This window comes from Ixodes scapularis, unplaced genomic scaffold (genome assembly GCF_016920785.2).
Source record: "Ixodes scapularis isolate PalLabHiFi unplaced genomic scaffold, ASM1692078v2 PGA_scaffold5__190_contigs__length_132052651, whole genome shotgun sequence".
Lineage (NCBI taxonomy): Eukaryota > Metazoa > Arthropoda > Arachnida > Ixodida > Ixodidae > Ixodes > Ixodes scapularis.
This window is the reverse complement of record NW_024609880.1, coordinates 4,022,319-4,043,549: the sequence shown is the minus strand read 5'-3', so window position 1 is coordinate 4,043,549 and position 21,231 is coordinate 4,022,319. Positions and strand designations below refer to the sequence as shown.

General features: G+C 43.9%; 2 pseudogenes; both read left to right on the top strand.

The window, feature by feature from the left end:
• The first annotated feature begins 2,977 nt into the window (after nucleotides 1-2,977).
• LOC115330862 lies at nucleotides 2,978-3,810 on the top strand (annotated as a pseudogene).
• A 15,991-nt stretch (nucleotides 3,811-19,801) lies between these two features.
• LOC115330102 lies at nucleotides 19,802-20,719 on the top strand (annotated as a pseudogene).
• Nucleotides 20,720-21,231: the final 512 nt, after the last annotated feature.

Here is a 21,231-nt window from a genome sequence, read left to right as displayed (position 1 = left end):
GGGATAATATTTTTGGTATATTTAAAATATTTTTTATTCATATTTATAATGTATTTGGAATACCTTACGCGCGTATTTCGAGTGCGGCCAAAATAATACAGAATAAATACAAAATGAATATCCGTATTCAATATATTTCAACTTCGTTTGAAGTACGGTCTCTTTTTGCTAAGGGCCCCCCCCCCCCCCCCTTCCCCCCCAAAACACAATGTTCGTAAATGTATCCATCCTTTGTCCACTTGCGTTTCCGATTGTCCACCCCTTCCGAGAAAACACAAAACGTCGTCTACGAAGAGGACTGCCTTGGCATCACTAGCACAGCCAAGCGCTGTTTCAACTGCCCAATCCACATCATCCAGATAAATGTCACTTAAAACGGGGGCTACACGGGACCCAACACACACCCCTGACATTTGCCGGCGGCATCCATCCCGGCACCCGACTATCATTGACTGCAGGTAGAAAAGTAACAAGTCCATAAACCTAGAACTTCTGAAGGTCAGTTCTCCAATACAGCCGTTTGCTGACGCGAGCAATCGATCACGCGATAATGAGTAAAAAGAGCCTTACACATCTATATGAAAGTATTCCTCCTTCCCAAACATTTAACCCATATGCTCCACCAGCTCCTCCGAGTGGAAAACCCTTAAAATAGACCTTGATATTTAAAGATGAGAGTTGCTTGAAGGTAGGACACCACTTATCATTGCCACGACCCCTTTTCGGTCGCACTGGCTGGAAAGAAGAACACAGCGATGTCATTACCAGGTGATAGAATAAGTGAAGCGCAGTATACAGCAAGGGTCTCAAACAAGCGGCGTGCGGGTCGCCAGGGGGCGGCGCATGTCGGGGACGCCGCCCGCGCGTGCATCCCGTTGCAGTGCGCCCAATTCCTATGCCTCCAGCCATACATGCGCCACAAATATGTTTAGCGTCATAAATTAATTCAGCATAAAAAAGAGCTCTGCTCATACAACATGTTCACACGTATTGTAATATTCTGTTTTCTTTGGAACTGAGTATAGCTTCGTTTACATATTTGATTCTCAGCCCTTTCAAATGTAAATCAACCGGCACGGCAATAGAACTACTTGATGTTGATTTTAATGCTTTTACGTGCGAAAAAACACCATAAAGGGTTTGACACTCGTGCGCAGCAGAAGTCCCTTCCCGATACAAAAACAAATGAATATGTAAATATATGAAACAGATAAATATCCCATGAGAGAGTCTGTCAAAAAATATTACAGGTTCAATCCCTATTCAAAAGGAAAATAAGGCATGAAAATATTTTTTGCTGAACATGGCTATTTCAGAAATTCTTACTTCGATGTAAATGCTGATTTTACAAATTGCTTGTCGGGATAGAACGTTTCGCATTGTCGCGTAAATATAGCTGGGATACGTAGCTTTATGCTGCCTAAACTATCCGGTACATCATTATGACCTTAGATGAGTTTCTGTAAAAACATTGCATGTCGGCGATTTCTACCGCAACCTAACGTGCTGAGATTCAAAAGCCTAAGACAGACATTCCATTCTGGTTGCGGGGCAAAGTGGGGGAGGAGGGCAGATCCGCGGGCTTGAAGGAACGAATGATTCCTTCGGATTCAACCCCATTCTCTTGAAACATGTTCGGGGTGTAAAAATCGGGCAAAATCGGGTTTTGCCAGAAAACGAACAACCCTACATATGCATTACCCAGTACATTCGCATAGAGGTTTGAGCATTATACAATGTCTGGGGCTTAAGTGTTGCCCTTTTCAGCATAACGTTTTTAAAGCGACTTCCATCGCTGGCCATGACTCAAAACCGGGCATTTTAACGTGTTCCAGGAGGCTATTGGTGTATGCAAAGCCATCGACAAAGCGGCGCCAAGCAGGTTTGCCTCTTTCTAACACCAGCATACGGTCCATTCGGGATCTGCTAATGGCGTGCAACCCAAGCAGCAGTATCACTTTTTGGCTTCTTTTTTTCATTTTCACCTGCCTCAACCTGCAGATATTTCAAGAAGTCCCAGTTCAACTGTGCACTGATGCTGAAAGCATGTCGAAGTTCAGACCACAATATTTACGCATTTGTACAGAGCAGAAAAGCATGGTGCAAAGTCTCCGTGAAAGGACACAGTGCACAATTGACAGACCATGCTACAAAGAACTCTTTGCTCCCGAGGCATGTTTTAACGGGCAGCACTTCTACGTGAAACTTTACAAAAATGTCTTTGATGCTTTTTTTTATGGGGTACTTACGCAATGTTTTAACGCTTCCGATCTTTCTGAACTTTCCTGTGGGGAACGATACAACGAAGGCGGAATGGCTAGGTCAACAGTACCCCAATAAAGCTTCCTCCTGTTCGCTTGGATTAGGTCGTCACATGTGAAAACCTGGTGTGAAACAAGCCAACGGTCGCTTTGACTTCTTTAAAAAATCTGAGTTTTGGTGCTTAAATTGAGGCTTCGTCCGTATTCACATTCCAGGAAGGCAAGTACCGTCCCCCTAGAGTCTGTCGTTCTCATATCGGGGTCCGCGAAGGCTTTCTAGAAGTCCGCGAAGTCCAGCCTGACCAGTGAAGTCCGTCAATAAACTTTGTCTTTTCTTAGATTGAGAAGAAATGTTTCAATTTTAGGGTGAGTTTTCTCGTGTATATGTCTATAAGAGAAGTTTACTTCACAGTAGCACTTAGCTATATTCATTAATAAATAACTATCATAACCTGAACTTTCCCTTCCCATCACCACGAAAGGGGTCCTCCATCATCACCGCTATTCCACAAGGGGTCCGCGAAACATCAATGGCTGAGAACAGTACCTGCCCTAGACGTTTTAGTGCTCGTGTTGACACCGGATAAACCTGGTCCCGGCAAAACGGAAAACGCTGACTTTTATGTTTAACTCTATATTCATGAGCCCCAAACCCCCTTGAGCAGGCTCAGAAAGAAATTCGTTCTACGCTACGTTTAAATAAAAATTGCAAATCAATGTGGCACATAGTCTGTGGAACTTATAAATCTCTACTTGTTGGGATGGTATGATTTGTGCCGCGTACCATACACTCGAGAAGAAGACAGAGTTCCAGACAAAAGCAATATTCAAAAGGGGGAGATATCTTCCGTACCATTCGCGCAGGTGAGCAAAGGTTATCCTTGTTCATACCACAGTAATGACGTGTGTTTGATAATGCTGCCGTGCCCACGGTACCTCTGTTGTGTTCTTGGGGATATTTTACTTTTGCTGAAAAACCTGCTCTTGTTGTGCGGAGACATTGATGGAAATCCAGGACCGGTTGAATTGAAAAATATAATAGACAAACTTACCGTAATTGCACCCGACGTTCAAGAAATTCAAGCTAGCCAAAAAGAAGCTTATAGAAGGTTGGATGCCATAGAAGATAAGCTTAAAGAAATCGATTGTGTTAAAGCTGCATCAGTAAAATAATATAGGAAAATTGAAAAACTTGAGAAGACCGTAGGTACCCTCGTAGATAGGATGGGCGACTTCGAAAACCGCAATCAGAGGAACAACTTAATGATATTCGAACTAGAAGAAACAAAAAAATGAGAGCTGTAACAGCTTAGAAGCACGAGTATCTAAAACCATAATTGAAGATATTCTTCAAGTTTCTACGTCTGGAATTGAAAAGATCCACAGACTGAGTAGTCAAACACCCGGAAATGCCCGGCTGGTTATCCCAAAACTTCTGGACTTCAGAGACGAACTAGTAATACTAAGAAACTGTTGCAGACTGCGTGGCACTAATATTTCAATCAACGAGGATTTTTCGAAGCGAGTCCAGGTAATCAGAAAGAAGCTCTTGGATTGGGGGTGCCAAAGACAACACAAGAGCGGGGAACAAAGTAGCGCTCGTTTATGACAAGGTGCGAATCAACAACGTGCTGTACGCGTGGGACGAAACGATAGGCGATAAATCCCCGGTTCGCGATAGAGCAATGGCAAACGAAAGCGCCCTATCAGTCCCAGCATGACAACACAAAAATAAAGAGCGTCGCCGAACCGAACTAAGAATCTTGAATATAAATGCTAGAAGTGTTGTCAATAAACTGATAGAACTTGAAGCATGTTTCCTGACTACCCATCCCCATGTCGTCATTATCACTGAAACGTGCATCTCTCCAAGTGTCCTTGATAGCGAGGTTGTTCCGCCCAACTACACAATAGTACTCAAAGGTCGAGGTGGTCGAGGCGGCCATCGCTATCAGAAAGGGCTTTAAATATACCGAAATGCCTGATGTTCCTGGAATTGAATCTATTTGGTGCGAAGTTTCTTTTCGCGAGTATTCATTTTTTTTCGGTGCCGTATACAGGCCTCCAGGCACACCGCCCAGTTTCTTTGACACTCATCACAGCTACGTTGATGAAAACGTAAACAATAATAGTCAGGTCATCATGGCCGGCGCGGACGCTCTACTTAAAATGTGTTTTTGTTATAACCTTGACCAGATAGTAAGAGCCATATCTCGCAAACCTCACTCATGAGGGCCCTCAATCACCCTCATCTTCATAGAGGAGGTGAGGGTGAGTGAGTTTCTGAACCAGGAAAATTCATGAGTGTGAGTGTGACTGAGGGCCGTGAGGCTGTGAGGACCGTGAGTGCGTGAGGGCCGTGAGGGCGGTAAGTGCGTGGGGAGAGTGAGGGGTGTGAGGGCCCTGAGCGCATGAGGGGCATAAGGGCGGTGAGTGGCGTGAGGGGCACGAGGGCCGTGAGGGCGGTGAGTGCGTGCGGGGTGTTTGGGCCATGAGTGCGCGAAGGGCGTGAGGCCGGTGAGTGTGTGAGTTTCATGAGTGCGTGAGGGGCGTGAGGGGTGTGAGGGCGGTGAGTGTGTGAGGTCCCCTTCAGACAGAGCAACTTTCTCAGCAATTTCGGTGTGGCTGGAGGGTTGTTCTCTAGCTTTTCCTAGATCGACACGAAGTGCTGACATCGGGTCCGGCTCAAAACAAGCAAGCAACTCGGAGCAATTAGAATACCTTTGAAGTGGCTGCATCCAATCAGGAACGCGATATTTGCACGTGGTACCTAGTACCGGTAATGATGACAACAAAAGACTTGGTTCCGCTTTGAAATTGATCGTTTTTGCAAATAAACTGTGTCGGAAAGATGCATTAGTATTCTCAACGAGATCTTAATGCATAAAAGCACGTTTATAGCGCGTAATTCAGTCTAAATAGTGCAAGAAAAATAAAATGTCATAAGGATGATGGCGAATTGCAGCAATCGGTTGCTGCGTGGGAACGCGGGCGGCCCTTGTTGCTGGTGTTGCTACGTTTCGTTTCTGAGCGGAACTGCCCCCTTTCAAGCGGGCCTGAGTGGCGTGAGTGCCATGAGTGCGTTACTGGCGTGAGGGCCATGAGCGTATGAGGGGCGTGAGGGGTATGAGTGCGTGAGGGCCGTGAGGGCGGTGAGTGCGTGAGGAGTGCTGCAGACAGAGAAACAAAAAGTCAGCAGATTGATCCCCAAAAAGTCAGTAGATTTGCACAAAAATCAGTAGATTCTGCGAAATCTGCATTTTGCCATGTTTTGCTATTTACATTAAGCCACACGTCGAAGAAATGGTATAGACTAACAAATACCAAGGTAATATACACAAATAAAAATGAAAAAAAAGACCAGTTCTCGAGTATTTCACGTATAGCCAACTAAAGCTTACCAGTTTTATGAAGGACAAAGTAAAATGACACCGTGAACGTTTTTTTTTTTTTTTTTTATCAGCATTGACTAGTGTTGCGGTTTCTAGGATTATTCTTTGAAATCGAGACTGAGCCACTTTTGGGATCCACAGATGAGTGCGACAGTACGACATCCACCTGTCACTCGTATTGAAACGAAACCAAAACAAGACGTTATGGCAAGTTCGCGCGTACATGTCCAATGGGAGCCCTCTGCAAGCTATAATCTTTCCTTACTGGGTTGTGGAAGGTTTTTGACGCAACGCTGTTGGCACGGAGCAATGTTGAGGCTACGCGTCGTCTGCTACGGGCTTATTTCTTTTTCGCCTGACCCAAAGTTTGCGTTCAAACATGTAGAAACTTAATTCGTTAGCTTTTCAGGCCACCGAGGAATAACATTATATCATTTTCTTGCCAGTGCCTGCCAAATAAAAGTAAAGAACTGAAATTCGGATGTCAATTCTATGAATTCCATTCCACCGTTCGAATGAATGAAAATGGCAGCCCTCTCCGCTCAGCCATTGACTCAGCTCGGAACAGCCGAGAGTTCACGCGCATGCGCTCACGCCTCTCGCTCTGCGCCGCGGGCTAATCGGCTCACTTGGCAGAGGGGCGTTACGGCGGCGAGATCATAGACTGGCCAAACTCTCCCCATATATGGCTCTGGCCCGGATGGCACCGTCGATGGGCTTCTGGGCCATCTAGCCAGTGTTTCGTTTTTAATTCTGGGAGAACATGAGTTCCCAAGCAATAAATTATAATATGTTTACTAAAAAAAGTCAGTAGATTTCCTTTTTTTTCAGTGAATTGTAGACCCGGAGCAAATCAGTAGATTTACTGATAAATAAGTAGACCTGGCGACAGCGTGAGGGCCATGAGTGAGTGAGGGGCGTGAGGGCGGTGAGTTGCGTGAGGGGCGTAAGGGCAATGAGGGCGTGATGGCCGTGAGGTTCAGTGAGGGTGAGTGAAGGGCTGAAGGTGAGTGCGAATCGGAGGATGAGGGTGAATGAGGGGCTGAAGGTGAGTGTAGCTGTGAGGGTGAGGTTGAGGCAGTGGCTTAGGTGGGTGTGGCTGAAGGTGGAGTGTGAGTGAGGGCGACTTAAAATGCCTACCACTGAGTACGAGCGCCCACGCGTGTTCATGGTTCATCTCAATCATTACTCGACCTTATATTTGCAAGTCAACATTTTGAAATACTTGATTGCACGGTAAATATCCTAGGCTGCATCTCTGATCACTCAGTGGTCTTGGCGTCCTTCAAAACGCGACCATCAATTAACAACTCCTCTACATGTTCCGTACTGCCGGACTGTTACAAAGTGGACGATATTGAAATTCTTGATCTCCTTGATATGCAATACGATCCATTTATAGAACTCTTTCTCGATGACTATGCTTCCGTATATAAATTATAATTTTTTTTAAATAAAACAGTGAATAATTGTATGGTTAAGTTCATCCCCACCAAGAATAAAAGAACAAAAGAGGATAACCTGTGGTAAACTCGAGACGTTATTCATACTAAACATAACCTCAACCGGCTCAGGAAAAGAGCGAAGGAGCAAAAAGTACCACTAAACAGAAACCAGTTTTTGGTTTTTAAAAGTAAACTGTAACAAGAAATAAAAACTGCCAAACAATCCTATTTGAATTTCACTCTTCAGTCATTTATTAGAACTTCCCTAGACAAATTTGGAGATACGTGAGCCCAAGTAAATCCAGCGCTACGGAATCACTCTCTCACGAACACTCAAAACTTCCTCTAGCATCTAATGATTATTTTGCATCTCTATTTGCAACAGATAACGGACGCACACCCCTTTTTAATCACAGCCAGACCTTATTCATTCAAAACATTCCTATATCTGAACCTTTCATTCTCTCCCTCCTATTAAGTTTAGACACTAAAAAAGCTGTGGCCCAGATAATATCCCAAACGTATTTCTTAAACGTTACGCAGAATGGTCTGCTAAGTATCTGACACTGATATCAAATACCATGTAAGCCAATACTGGTAACTCCCGCGGATCGCCGGCGAAAAGTGATCGCAGCGCCCCTGGTGAGCTCGGAGTCTCCGCTAGCAGACGAATTCTCCACAATGCATTGGTTTTGCCTATCTTCGTGCGAGGTGAGCAATTAAAAAAAAATTGTCACGGCTATTCGCTGCTTTGAATGTTAAAAAATAGGTTCTACCTCATGAGTCAAGGGCATTTTCTTCGCGAGGGGAAGATGTTTGCACCTTGTAGGGTGTAATTTTCGGGCTCTTCCGAAGAAAACAATCCGTCAGAAGACTCGGAACTTATGTTTGCCAGGCAAGACGCTAATGTACCTTCGCCCTCTGTCTTTGAAAAGTTCAATGTAAAATGATTTTAGAACATTGGTACGTTTCAACTTTACTGTGCATATCCATCAGTTCTTTTTGCTGTTGCAATTTCAATTTATCATGATTGTATTGCTTAAAACCGTTTCGTTGAATAGGCGAGCTGGCTATATCCCGATCGTCTCTGGATGAAGAAGCAAAAAGAAATTTCGAACCATGTACCTTCCGGCGATGTCATTATGCTCTGGAAAAAGGCGATTGTGCACCATGCAAATCTTGCGCTATTACTGAAACTAAAAAAAGTGCAGTTACAAAAAAGAACACCCGATGAACGGTCGTGCACCTCCTTCCATTTTTTCGAAGTCTACTTTATTTTTATGCTTGAGGCGACGCTACGCCGCCGCGGTCTTTCTTCCTCCTGCGTTTATCTTTTTCGTTTGCTTTTTTTTTTTTTCTTGTGCTTACTTGATGTTCGAACCATGGCGTATTTTGTTGCCTTGTTTGGCGTACTTTTTACTTTGTTTCCTTCGCTTCGTCGCTTACTACCACCGGTTCGTCTGCTACGCTATGCCTGGACATTTGGAAGGCCGTCTGTTGTTTTTCCACTGTCGTCTATGACAACCTCCTATGTTCGCCTTCGATTGAGTTTCTGATCCGAAATCTTCATTTGTACTTTTTGACACTTCATGAGTATATTAAGAAGTGTAAGCTCGTTATACATTCGTATTTGGATTTCATTTGAGTGCGCGGTCACGTCTGCTATGAGTCATCGTTGGTTGATCAACCGGACGCCTTCGAGCATACACCAGCGCATACTTGGGGATGGCAGGCATGCCATGTGCCTCCCATCGCCACTGCGAAAACAAGTTTTTGTGATGTGGTGGAAAATCCTTCTTCCGCTTCCCGCAGACCAAACAAACGTGAGTAATTAAGTTACTTCAAATTAAACTGGAACACCTATCCAAGTCTCGCTTGAAAATAACCACTGACGCCTCAACAGACGAATATTTCACCAAACAAGAGTTCAGCTGAAAACGCACTTGAGGCCGCTGATCGACACTCAAAACAGAGGCACGATGTGCAAGGAATGCCTGGACATTTACGCCAACAAGTACTGGAATGTAGTTTTGAACTGGTCCGCCAAGCGAGCAAACAAACAACCTGCCAAAGTAACTGAGAAAAGAAAAGCGAAAGCAAAAAAGGTCACACACCGCTAGCACGTTGCATATTGCACCTCTTTTGTTCTTAGTTCCTACCAACGCCGCGAAAGCAAATAAACAAACGTATAAAGTGCAGCTGGAAAAGAAAAAAAAGTGAAGCTCTTTTTTTTTTTAATAGTTTCGTCGTGTTGCTTCCGCTTTGTTTTTGGTGGACTCAATACCGAGGGCGAGCACCATCTGCCAATTTTCAACCGACGCCCCGTGCGATCTTCGTCGTTGAAGGAGGTCTTTGCTGGGTGATTTGTATTTGTGTATCGTCTGCTAACTTCTTCGTTGCAATCACCGGCCGCTGTTCGCTGCTGTTCCCCATTTCTTTTTATTTTCGTCTAGTATGGGGACCCCAGCTTTTCTGCAAAGTTCGGAAAGTGTTTGAACGGTCATTTTTCTCGTTACTTTTTGTTTTTGTAATGCTGCAGAGGCTGGTGCGCTTGCTCTGGTAATTTTAACATATTGTTGGCGCACGTTTTAATAATCGCCTATTCAGGTAAGAAATTGTGGCAACGCAGTTTGTAACGAATAAACAGTAACTTCTTACGACGTAGTTCTAGTGGCTAAACGCCTTTTTCCCGCTTCCCAGATGCGCTTCAAACGCGTGTGATCCCCCTGAGTGGCGTTTGAGACCTCTAAATAGACTGCTCTATCTTCGTTTATGCGCGCGTTGTTATTTGTTTGTCGTTGCAGTTGTAATCAGTGGATTCCGCTTTGCAAACGGATTGACCGTAATGAAATGTTTCAGCTGTTTGGGTGAAGAAACGGGGCTCGCAAACCTCGAGGACGTCGCGGAGCCTATACTTTTCCATTGCGTCGTCTGCTTCCGTAGACTCCGAGTCCGCTAGAGGAGCCACTGTCAGGTTCGCCGCCGCTCCCATAGGTTTTCGGAGGAGTTTCCAGTATTGGCGAAGCTATATCGTATTTGCTAATATTTATTAACTCACTAGAAACAGCCCAAATACCAACTGACTGGAAACTTGCGCACGTGGTACCTATTCCCAAATCAGGTGATAAGAAAGCCCCGCCAAATTATGAGCCAATTTCGATTACACCGTCTTGTTCCAAGGTCCTTGAGCATGTTGTACTAAAGCACATCACTGCATTTATAGAAACAAATCACCTGTTAACCAGCGGTCAACGTGGCTTTCGATCTGGTCTTTAAACTGTAATGCAGCTAATAGAATATGTGCATGATTTATCCTCGGCAATTAATAATCGTAGCCAAACTGACATCATCCTTTTAGATTTTTACAAAGACGTGTACAGAGTCTCACACTCGAAATTATTGCTAAAACTTATAACCTTACTTGGTCCAGGGCAAATTGTTAGTTGGATTGAAGCATACTTTCCTGATGGAAAACAGTTCGTCAGAGTTAACGGGCACAGTTCGCCTTTAACCACATTTGCATCTGGAGGCACACAGGGGTCTGTGCTAGCATCTCGTCTCTTCTCACTCTAGATTAGCGACATAATAGACAACATTGATGTAAACATTAGACTGTTCGCAGACGACTGCATATTGTACACCGAAGTCAAAACTCAAAACGACCAGCTTTTACTAGACATTGTACGGCAAGGGATCACTGACTGGTGTTCTGATCGTCAAATGGTACTAAACGCAAATAAAACCCCTTACATAATGCCCAAAATGCCCAGAATACTGTTTTAATTTGGAGCACTAGTAACTGCCGTTACTTAGTGCTATTTCGCCGTTATACAGTGATAAAAATTAAAAACAGCGCAAAGACACGGACAAGGACGAGAAGGTAGACGGATACAGCGCTCTTTTCTCCTTCTCGTTCTTGTCCGTGTCTTTCCGGTGTTTTTAATTTTTATATGAAACACTAACTAGCCCCAACTGCAACGTTATGCACTGCTGCTTAACGTAATAATGCTGAAATTTTAGCAAAGGTGTGTTTTCCCCCAAAGAAGAGATTTGCGTTAGGCATTTGAACATTATGTGGAGAAAAAATCTTGCGATTTTTTGGCTAAAGCGGTTCTTTGGTAGACTGTAATGCAATAACGTTTCAAATTGAGAACAAAACGCAAAAGGAAGCAGGGTACAAATGTCGAGTTCTGAACTCCCTAGACTGTTCGCCCCCCGAAATTTTTTGGTACTGATTCATCATATCAATATTTCCGTCGTTTCGGTTCATTCCCCTGAAACGTGTTTCACTGCATAAGCGACCATGCAAGCCGATTCCGGCAATGCAATGAGCGCGTGCTTGCTCGACGCGAGCTTTTGCCTGCTGCGTGAAAAATAACGCGTGACCATACAAACGTCCGCGCTTAATGCTTAACGAAATTAATTACTTTTCGTTGTCCTCATCTCCACGTATTCTATTTTTAATCCAAAATCTGCAAAAAGTTTTATGACAACTTATATATGATTGATAATATTTTGAGTAAAATCAAATCTCAGCACTTTTGAAGATATCCTGGTCCTTGCTAAAGTATTTCCTGCGTCAACTAACAAACATTGCTGAAGGGATCAAAGCGCGTCCGCCTGTTGAATAACTTCACCAGAACGTATTGGCTGATAGACTACAGCCGTGCAACTATTTGACCAAAATGTAACGTTTGACTTGAAATAAGAGACTAATGAACTGCTTGGTGTGGCATTCCCAAATGGTTTTGCGTCTATTTGAAACGTGGCTGTCACCAGACGAACCTTAATGCTATAATGCCGAAGTTTTTGGCGCTGCAGGTTTTTTTTTTCTGTAAATAAATAAAATATCACGGTTTGTGATATTGTTCTGAAGGTGTACTACGTATTCCAAAATTGCGAAAGTACGATTGATAACGCCAATGGACCACGCGAAATTCTTGTTTTTGTCTGTGAGCGTTTTAGTCATTTTACCGATCCTTCCACAAATTCAGCTAACCGAACGTATTTTCCTACGTATTTCTCACAATTGATTAACAGTCATCTTACGTGTTTTTTACAACTTACATTTGAGTGATCAATATTGTCAGACAATACCCGAAACGGAAGATACCATGCGAATGTTTATTGAGAATTTTTTCGATTATACAAAAGACGCGATATAGCAACTACAAATAATCTGTTAAGCACAGCGTTGTTGTTGCTATTCACACCCCCACCTTTGTTGTTGTTGTTTTTCCTTGCACGGCAGTTCAATTATGCTTTCCGTTCATCTGACATAATCTGCAACAAGAATAGTATTTTCTGCAGTCTTCGGCAGACGTCCTGCCCGACGAGCACTCTTTAACGCCCCCGATATGAAAAGCAATCTTTCTACGGAGCCCGATGAAAACGGCACGCTCAGCATATCGAAATCAAAAGCGCCAACTTTGGGCACGTAGTGTCATTCTTCCTCTACAATGTTAGGCTGTCTTCTGTTGCGTAACCGGACCCGAGGAAGGAGTCCAGCTCTGATGCTTCGACGACTCCACTTGGAGGGCTCAGGAGATCCGAAGTCTTGTACGGGTCCCCGCGTCCCACAGGTTGTCGAGCGTAGTCCTTTCCGACGACGTACTTGGCGCCGGCCCTTCTCTGCCTTGAGGGATCTGGGTAGGCAAGGTGTACATACACTTAGTGCAACGCGTCAACTGGGTTAGAGAATATTGCTTTTCAATCGACCACCTGAGATGGCGATCGACTGCTCAGCATTTATTTTTCATCAACTGCTCAGACGAATTTAGATTTCTGTAGGAATGTTCGAAAGTTTCTGGGAAAAACATAATAGAAAAATAGAGCGAAATCGACCTAAATATAAAGACAATATTACGGCGGAGACGTCATTATTTGGCCTAAGGATATGCTCAAATTCATCAAACGCCGAGTTGCTTCCATAAATTGCAGTGTCTGACTCTTCGAATATTTTGCGCAAAAAGTACATGCAAGAATTTTTTTTTTTTTTATGTGGTTGCAAACGTCTTTTAAGCCCCTCCCTTTCACTTAACCTCCGCCTCCAGCGCAAACTTTACAGCTTTGTCAATGCTTTTGCATTTTGTGAGCCCTACGTGCATGGGAGCCCAGCACGAGAGAAGACAACGAGCACGTGCTCGAGGCCGGGCGTCCGAAAGACGCGCCCCACGCTTCTTGTCCTGTCAGTGACTAGAATGGCTATTCGTCTTGAATGCTAATCATAAACTCGGTTTTTTTAACCGCAGAGTTAAGGAACGTACTGGGGGGTTTCTTGGATTACAATAGGTACCAAGATTCTTCAAAAGCAAATATGCCCGCCAAGTCGGACGAGAGTTTTCTCTGATTGAGAGCTGTAAAGAAAGCGATCTACAGTTGAATCCTAATCATTCAAAGAGCAAAAGAGCTTGCATGATTGCTAGCATCGACGCAATCAAGCCGACGCCTCTTTTGGTTGCAAGAGCCATTGGAACAGGAGATCGATATGTTCGAAGGTTAAATACTCTGTTTTTACCGTATTGCCCATGCGTGTAATCCCTATTTAGCATCACATGCCGTAGAAGTGTAATATTACTAAAGTTAACCTTAAATATAAAAAAAACACCAAATATTTATTTGATTTGGGGAATTCTACGGACAAGTTCTGGTTGTCCCAAGTATGAGTAGGGAAAACCAAAACATAACTCAATTGCAATATGGCATTATTTGTAGCGCGGTATGGGCAGTCACCGGGACCCGTTCGCCAGGCGCCTTTCGTCACACATGAAACACAACCGTTACATCGCTTAGTTGGCACATAATTTCCTCCTAAACCCAGACAACTGCATTTCCTAAGTCTAATAGCTTAAACAAAAATAAAAACGAAACAAACTGTCTTATTATCAGCAAACAACTGAAGTAATTTCCACAATTAATTTTGTATTCCTTTGATGTTAGCTCCAGAAACTTCGATAAAAATACAGAGAGCTGCAAAGCGAAGGCAAAGATCGCCCCACCCTACTTCAATTTCTTGCAGCGCACCTCTTCAAGCCGCTGTCTCCTCTTGGTTAGGCTTAGCGAGACCTTGAGCAAGCCCCGTGTGGAATACCCACAATTTTCGCCTGGGATTCAGGACGCTGGCGGCAACTATAGTATGTTACAGTTTAAGAAGGTAGGGCGAGCAGAAGGAAGGTGGGAGTGAAGGAAGCGGACGCAAGGCAGGCGAGAGGAGGGGATTTCATTTTCGCATTGGCAGCGTTGCTTCCATTTCCTCCTCGCCTACCTTTGTTTCCCTCGCACTTCCTTCTTGAGTTGTCACCGACTATAGCATGTCGTCCTCCAGAACGAGCTTGAAACGGCTGCTTAGATAGTCCACCAGATGTCTGATGGCAAAATCGGCCAATCAGCTCGCGATGCTGATTGCGCACGTGCCCTACGGCGTGCGCTGTTTCACCGATTTTATAAAGGAGCTTATTGTAAAGGCCTTTAAAATGCTTGTCATCTGACAAGGGTATAAGGCGGCTCATTACCAAAAGATGCAGATTCCGAGCTGCCGATGTACAAACTAAACGAAAATATATCCAGATGGAAGCAAATTGCTTGTCTCGTACCGCATTCCCATATGGGAGTTCGATATACTCCGCCGGATGGGAGTTCAGACTTCCCTCCCATACAAGCCAGAGTTTTGGGGGAAGTGCAAGGGAGTAAGTACAGAACTCTCACCAGTACGGGAGTTTGTACGTGGATCAATGAGAGTATTTATTTACTTCCCTCTGAGTGTACCCAGGTGCACTCATGGGAGCATTACATCCTTAAGTGAGTTTTTACGTGCATTTATGGGACTATTCTTTCACATCAATATCGGAGTTTTTACGTCCACTTAAGGGACTATTCACTCACATCCATTTGGGAGTTACTGCCTGGACCTAAGGGAATATTCTTTGACATCCATTGGGGAGTTATTACTTAGACCCACGGGAGTCTTCTTTCACAACGTCCTGGAGTTATTTGTACCTACGGGAGTATTCCTTCGCATCTGCTTAGGAGTTTTAATTGTGATCCCTGAGAGAGCATTTTCTTGCTACCTTTAAGGAGTTTCTTCAAAGTCAGGAAGTATGAAAGCTGGTAGCATCATGCACGAAATAAATTTATTGCACACATTATGAACAATTCTCGCACACGTTGTGTGGCAACAGCTCATGTTGCCTTGGGCGCAAACTGGATTATACCCCGTCAGACGATCATATAAATGGTGTTGAGAGCACACTCCTTAAAAAATATCTCGAACAAGGGAAAACCCAAGGGCACAGGCAGAACCGAGGTCGTGAGCTGATTCGCCGATTTGTTGACGGAGTTAATTCTGGAGGCCATCTAGATACCCGTCTTACACAGGTATTTATTACAGTGTAGGGTAGGCTAGGCTAACTGTGGTAAACAAGCCACGATCGCGCTGTAGAAATTTATCACTCGCAGTGCCCAAAACCAGGCGCAATGAAAGCCAGCATCTTATGTGACTTCTTCGCATACTAGATGCCATGAGGTATGCCACACCCTGATAGAGGAATATCATAAGTTCAAAGTTCTTTCGTAATCAGTCCTAAATATTAAAATAAATTATCTCAAAATTTACAGAATTTGTTAAAGGCAAAATATGACAGTCATTGATTTTTCACCTCAACTTATTTATGTTAAACACCCTTACTGCTCCTTAGACGTCGCAGCTTCCTCGTTATCTGTGGTAGCGGCAGATGCAATCACTTTTCTTGCAGTCAGTCCTCTTTTCGCCATTCGCTTCCCTGCAGTGTGCTGGAAGGGACCTGTAACAAAAAAAAATTGCAAGCGTTTGAGTTAAAATGTACTGACCATAAACGGAACTGTTGTTTCCGACGTCATCATATGAACCTTGCAAGTCAGGTGGGGACTGGACTTTTCTCAAAAAGTGAACTGAAGACTGTTTCTTCAAAGCAATAGCAATACTACTGATATTGCGAATATGGTAAAAGGGCAGAATGGTTTTAAAGTGATACTGCAACGAAATTGTAGTGCCATTTTATTGTCTAAATGTCAACCACGTTCTTGCCATGCCATGAAGACACCAATTTTTTTTTTTTTTTTGCTCAAAAAGACACGAAAATATTTTTTTTTAAAACGAATGTCTCAGAAGATCTCCCAATATGAATCGCGTTTGTGACATCTGGTTCTCCTTCAGTCAAGGCTACATGGGGGCTGGAGTGGCTGTGAGCATCGCCACTTGATGGCGTCAATGCACTGCAAGCTGTCCGTTCGAGTTGTCCCTCCCCGCTCTCCGGAGCAGTTGAATCGGCAAGGGAGAAAAAATAAATCCGGTTAAGCCAAGTTAGACAGGGCTCGGGTGCACACAGCCTGCCAAAATGTTTCCGTGTAGCGGTGCTTATTTTATGTGGTGTGATGTGACAGTATTTGGTTGACTTAAATAAAGTCTCGGGGATTTTTTGAGCAAAAAAAAAATTGTCTCCGTGGTGTGGGCAGAAGATGGTTGACATTTAGGCGATAAAATTAGTGCTAAAATTTTGCTGCAGTAACACTTACAAAAAAAAGAAGGAACAAAGTACACCCTTATTTTCAATGGTTCACATCAAACCTGTTTAAAACTATCTATCCTTTTGTCTAATTTCCTTTTCTATCGTCTCATGGTCTCAGTAACTTTAACAGTGAGTGACGGTCCCTCAAAAATGTCATCAAGCATGTAGAGGAGTTCAAAGCCTGAAAAATTGACAGCTTACTGCAGGCTTTGGAAAATTCAGACAAAACAAAACGACCCATGGCGAAAACTGTAGGATACCGCTATTGCTGCATGTAAGATTAAGAAAGTGAACTTAATATACATTTCTAGCAATTTACTCGTACAAACTATAATTTTCTTCACTCTTGCACAATCACTGGGCGTAAACAAAAGCCCTTCTATTACCATAATCGTGTGCACTGCAAAGATGCAAGAGTTATCAACTTTTTGAAAAATGTCTATAAAAACAGTTCCAATTTACGGCACAGAGCTAAATCAACAGTAAAACAGTGCGAACTTGATCTTAACTTCGCACTCTTACCGCAGTGTATCAGTGTTGGATCATTAACGAAATCAGCACTATTCCCAGCACTTACTAATAACACTGCTGTATCGTAAGGTTCCGAATCTGGGAGAAGCTTTTTAAATCACCGTATAAATTGGCTTCACTATCTATCGCGCTACGATTTACCACAGAGGTGCCTAAATGCGGTGAAAGCATTGCAAAAAAAAAAAAAAAAGATCAAAGATTAAATTTACCCGCGTAAAAAGTAAAGAAAAACAACTGGTTTCGGCTACCTATATGGCATCTGTGTGTTATATGCGCACCCTCCGATTGGCACAAGAACCAACAGATGGCGGCAACGGCACTGACCCCTTATGGCAGCTCAGTCGCTCCATGGTCACGCCAAAAGCATACCTCATATACCTGGAATTACACGGCAAACCATCGGTTTTAATAGTTTTGTGTCCATTTAATGTGTTTTATTGGGACTAAAAAGAAAATAATGGTGTGGCTATTATAGCACCGAAAAAGCGCGCACCTTTTATGACTACAAAAGGTTGTCTGGATTTGGTGCGACTGGGCGGCTGTTGAGCAGCGACGAGCCAGTGGGGCCGATGTCGCCACCTTTCGGTTATTGAGCCGGTCACATGATGCACAGTTAGCGGACGGGCGCAGTGGGTAGAAAAAAAAATAGCTATAATTTTTTTTTAACCTTTTATTCAGGTAAGTTTGTTTGAACTTTGGATGCAGTGATTCGAGTGCCTTCGGGTACCTCTGTGGTAAATCGTAGCGTGATGCATCCCCAAAGCGACTTACGCGGTCACTTTAAAGGTTTTACCAAGATTCATAACCCTGCAGCAACGGTGTAGTGTATGTGTGAACAGGCCTCAAAGAAAGACTGAACCGAAATTCGTAATTTGCAATATATGTTAGCGGGAGAGTTCAATGGGGCGCCACAAAACCCCAAACACCACTCACGAAGCGATATCTCGAACGAATGGAAATATTTTTGTAAAATAAGGATGGCGATTGAGTGAGAATCGCGACGTCGCGTTTCCTGCGGAATAGTTGAGGAGGAGGGATAAGGCTTTGCTTCCTTCCCTTTTCGCGTCCTCGTGGAGTCATAGCGAGAAGAGGAGGAAACGAGAATCGCGACGTCACGGCACTCTTTGGCCATTGTTCAAGCGCACTCTCCTTTCGCAAACATACGACCATCTGTTGGAGATATCGCTTTATGGGTGATGCTTTCGGGTTTGTGGCGTCCCGCCTAGGGGTTTTGCGTTGTTTATGAACTCAAAATTTCGCTTCAGAATCCCTTTAAAAGATGTACACCTAACAATTATATTTGGCAGATATTGAACATGGAATTACATAACTTATGCAAGTAATTTAAATGGTTTTGATTTTTAATAGACACATTTCACCAGTTTGGCTAGGCCACCGCTGCCACAATGCACTGAGGGAACTTTCGTCTTTCTGCACGTGCCCCAACCTCGCTGGAGCTCTGCGCGTTGAAGCACGAGACGGCACGAGTTGTTTCAAGCACTGCCGCCTGCCTCCTGTAAACTAAAGTTATGGCAGCTTCACAGATGCTCCGAACAGTAGGCGAGATCGGTCTTTTCCACTAAAGATAAAAAATAAACATACCAACAGGGTCCTATAAATATTTTATGAGTCATGATTGTTTCAAAAAGCAACATGACCCCTATACCCTATTTCTTTATAGTAAGTTACAGTTCAAGAAGATGGAGAGAGGAAAACAAAGGCCGCGGGGGGGGGGGGGGGGGAGGAAGCAGACGGAATGCTGGAGAGGAGAGGAGGAAGCCGACGGAATGCTAGAGAGGAGACGGGGAAACTTTCTCCTCTCTTCTGCAGCATTTCTTCTGCTTCCTCTTCCCCGGCCTATCTTTCCCTCGCCTTACCATCTTGATTTGCAACAGACTATAGTTACGTGGAGTGTAGACTAAGGCAACGCCAGACAAGGGGAGAAAGCCTAAGCACTAGGTAGTTTGGAGAGCAGAGAAACCTCCCCTCCCCTTTAGCGTTCCTTGTGCTCTCCCTTTCTCCGCTCGCCCTCTTCCCTGTCCCGCCTTCCTAGTGTTTTCTTTTTTTCTTTTGCCTGGCGTTGCTTCGTCTACACTGCAGAGAACTAGTAACGCGGACTATTAGCAGCGTGCACGACCAAAAGCGTCGCTGTGGTTGAGCTTTGTGATTCGCCTAACCATAGCTTCCTGTATACTGAGAATGCTTACCTAATCTCTGTCTAACAGAGAGGGAAAACCTGCCAATTACAGGGAGGTAGAGGTAAATATTGCAAAATCAGGACAAGGCAAATTCTGTTTGTGACGTCACGGACGGAAACCATGAGAGGGCGCCACAGTAACATCTCGGAGCTAGTAGAGGTGGAGCATAAATGGCTTTGATGACTGCCCGGTCCGGTTGTCTAGCTGTGCAAGGGCCACTAGTGCTCTCACTGGAACCGTGCATTCAGCTCTTCATTCTGGAACTTGGACCCCAAGTTATGCTAGCAGGCGTGCAGCACCAGCTGAAGGAGTTGAAGGCCCACTTCTGATAATACAAAGCATGGAGCACTGTCGACAGCAGCGCCACAGGAACCCATATATGACTGGCACGGACTTCTCGGCGCCAGTGGTGGGCCCGGCACGCATCGTGACATGCCTTCAAACCAGTTTTCTTTCGCCTGTCTGCAGGTAAGCCATGAAGCGGCTTCTGTCGGTAGTGACAAACGTTGCCTTATTGCCGTGACGTGCCCCCACAACTTGTTTTTGTTAATGAAATATTGTGTTCGGGCTGTTCATAAGCTCATCAGGCGATTGTTAGTTTTGAGGGGTGACGTAGAGCAAAATCGGGGACCAAACCAAAGTCCTGACGATAAGCTAAATATGATCATGAAGCTCAAAAAGATCAAGGGAAAGTTCTAAATGCTATTAAACGCGATCAACGGTCGATCCAGAAAACTGTCAGCGAAACTTGCGAACACTTTAAGAAACTGGAAGAAAGGTTAAGCCAATTGGAGTCACAGATAAATAGTGTTATTGCGGTGCAGGGAACAGTTGATAATCTTATTAGAACCGTCACTGACATAAGAAAAAAGTTGATGACTTAGAAAATAGGTCGAGACGGAATATCCTGATTATATTTCGCCTGGAAGAGACTGAACACGAGAGTGCTGATGAGCTTTTTGAAACTGTTAAATCAACCGTGTTTGACAAGATAAGAGTTAACCGTGTAACCATTGAGCGCATGCACCGTCTTGGTTTTAAACGTGACGGATCTCGACCAGTCATCTTTCGTGTAGCGGATTTCAGGGAAAAACTTGAGATACTAAGAAATTGCAACAAGTTGAAGGGTAGCAATATTTCTGTTAGTGAAGATTTTTCAAAGGAGGGCGAAATGTGCGCGGAAAACTTTGGGCATCCTGTGCTGCTGAAAGAGGCCAAAGTGCGGAAGCTCGCCTCATCTTCAACAAGTTATCGCTTAATGGAATTCTTTTTTCCTGGAACGAAAGAACTATTACGTGTCAATTAGTCAACCAAATGTCTGAACGGAGTTCTCCCAACCAGAAAGAATGACCAGAGTCTGCCTGAAAACGTTTGTTTGTTGAATGTAAATGCACGTAGCACTGTGAATAAAGTAATCCACTTTCAATCCCTACTTTTAGAGCATGAACCAGATGTTGTCATGACTGAGACATGGTTAATGGCTGAAAAAGAAAATGCTGAGTTTATTCCACCAGGATATTTAGCTTTTCGGAAGGACCGAGAGGGAAGGGGAGGGGGTGTTGCCATTATTGTTAAGGATGAATATGCCTGTGTTCAATTGCCTGTGGTTCATGGCATAGAATGCGTAGCTGCTAAGCTTTTTATAAGCGAATGTCCTATTAATGTGCTTGCTCTGTACATACCCCTCGAGCCAAACCCTAAATATATTTCACTATTAAATGATTACCTTTGTATGCACGCTAAAGATAAATATAAGCTAATTCTTGCTCGGGACTTTCATTTGCCCGATATCGATTGGAACAATTTACACAAAGGTGGCAACGAAGGTGAGTGCTCTCGCTCGCTTTTAAATATGGCGTTTT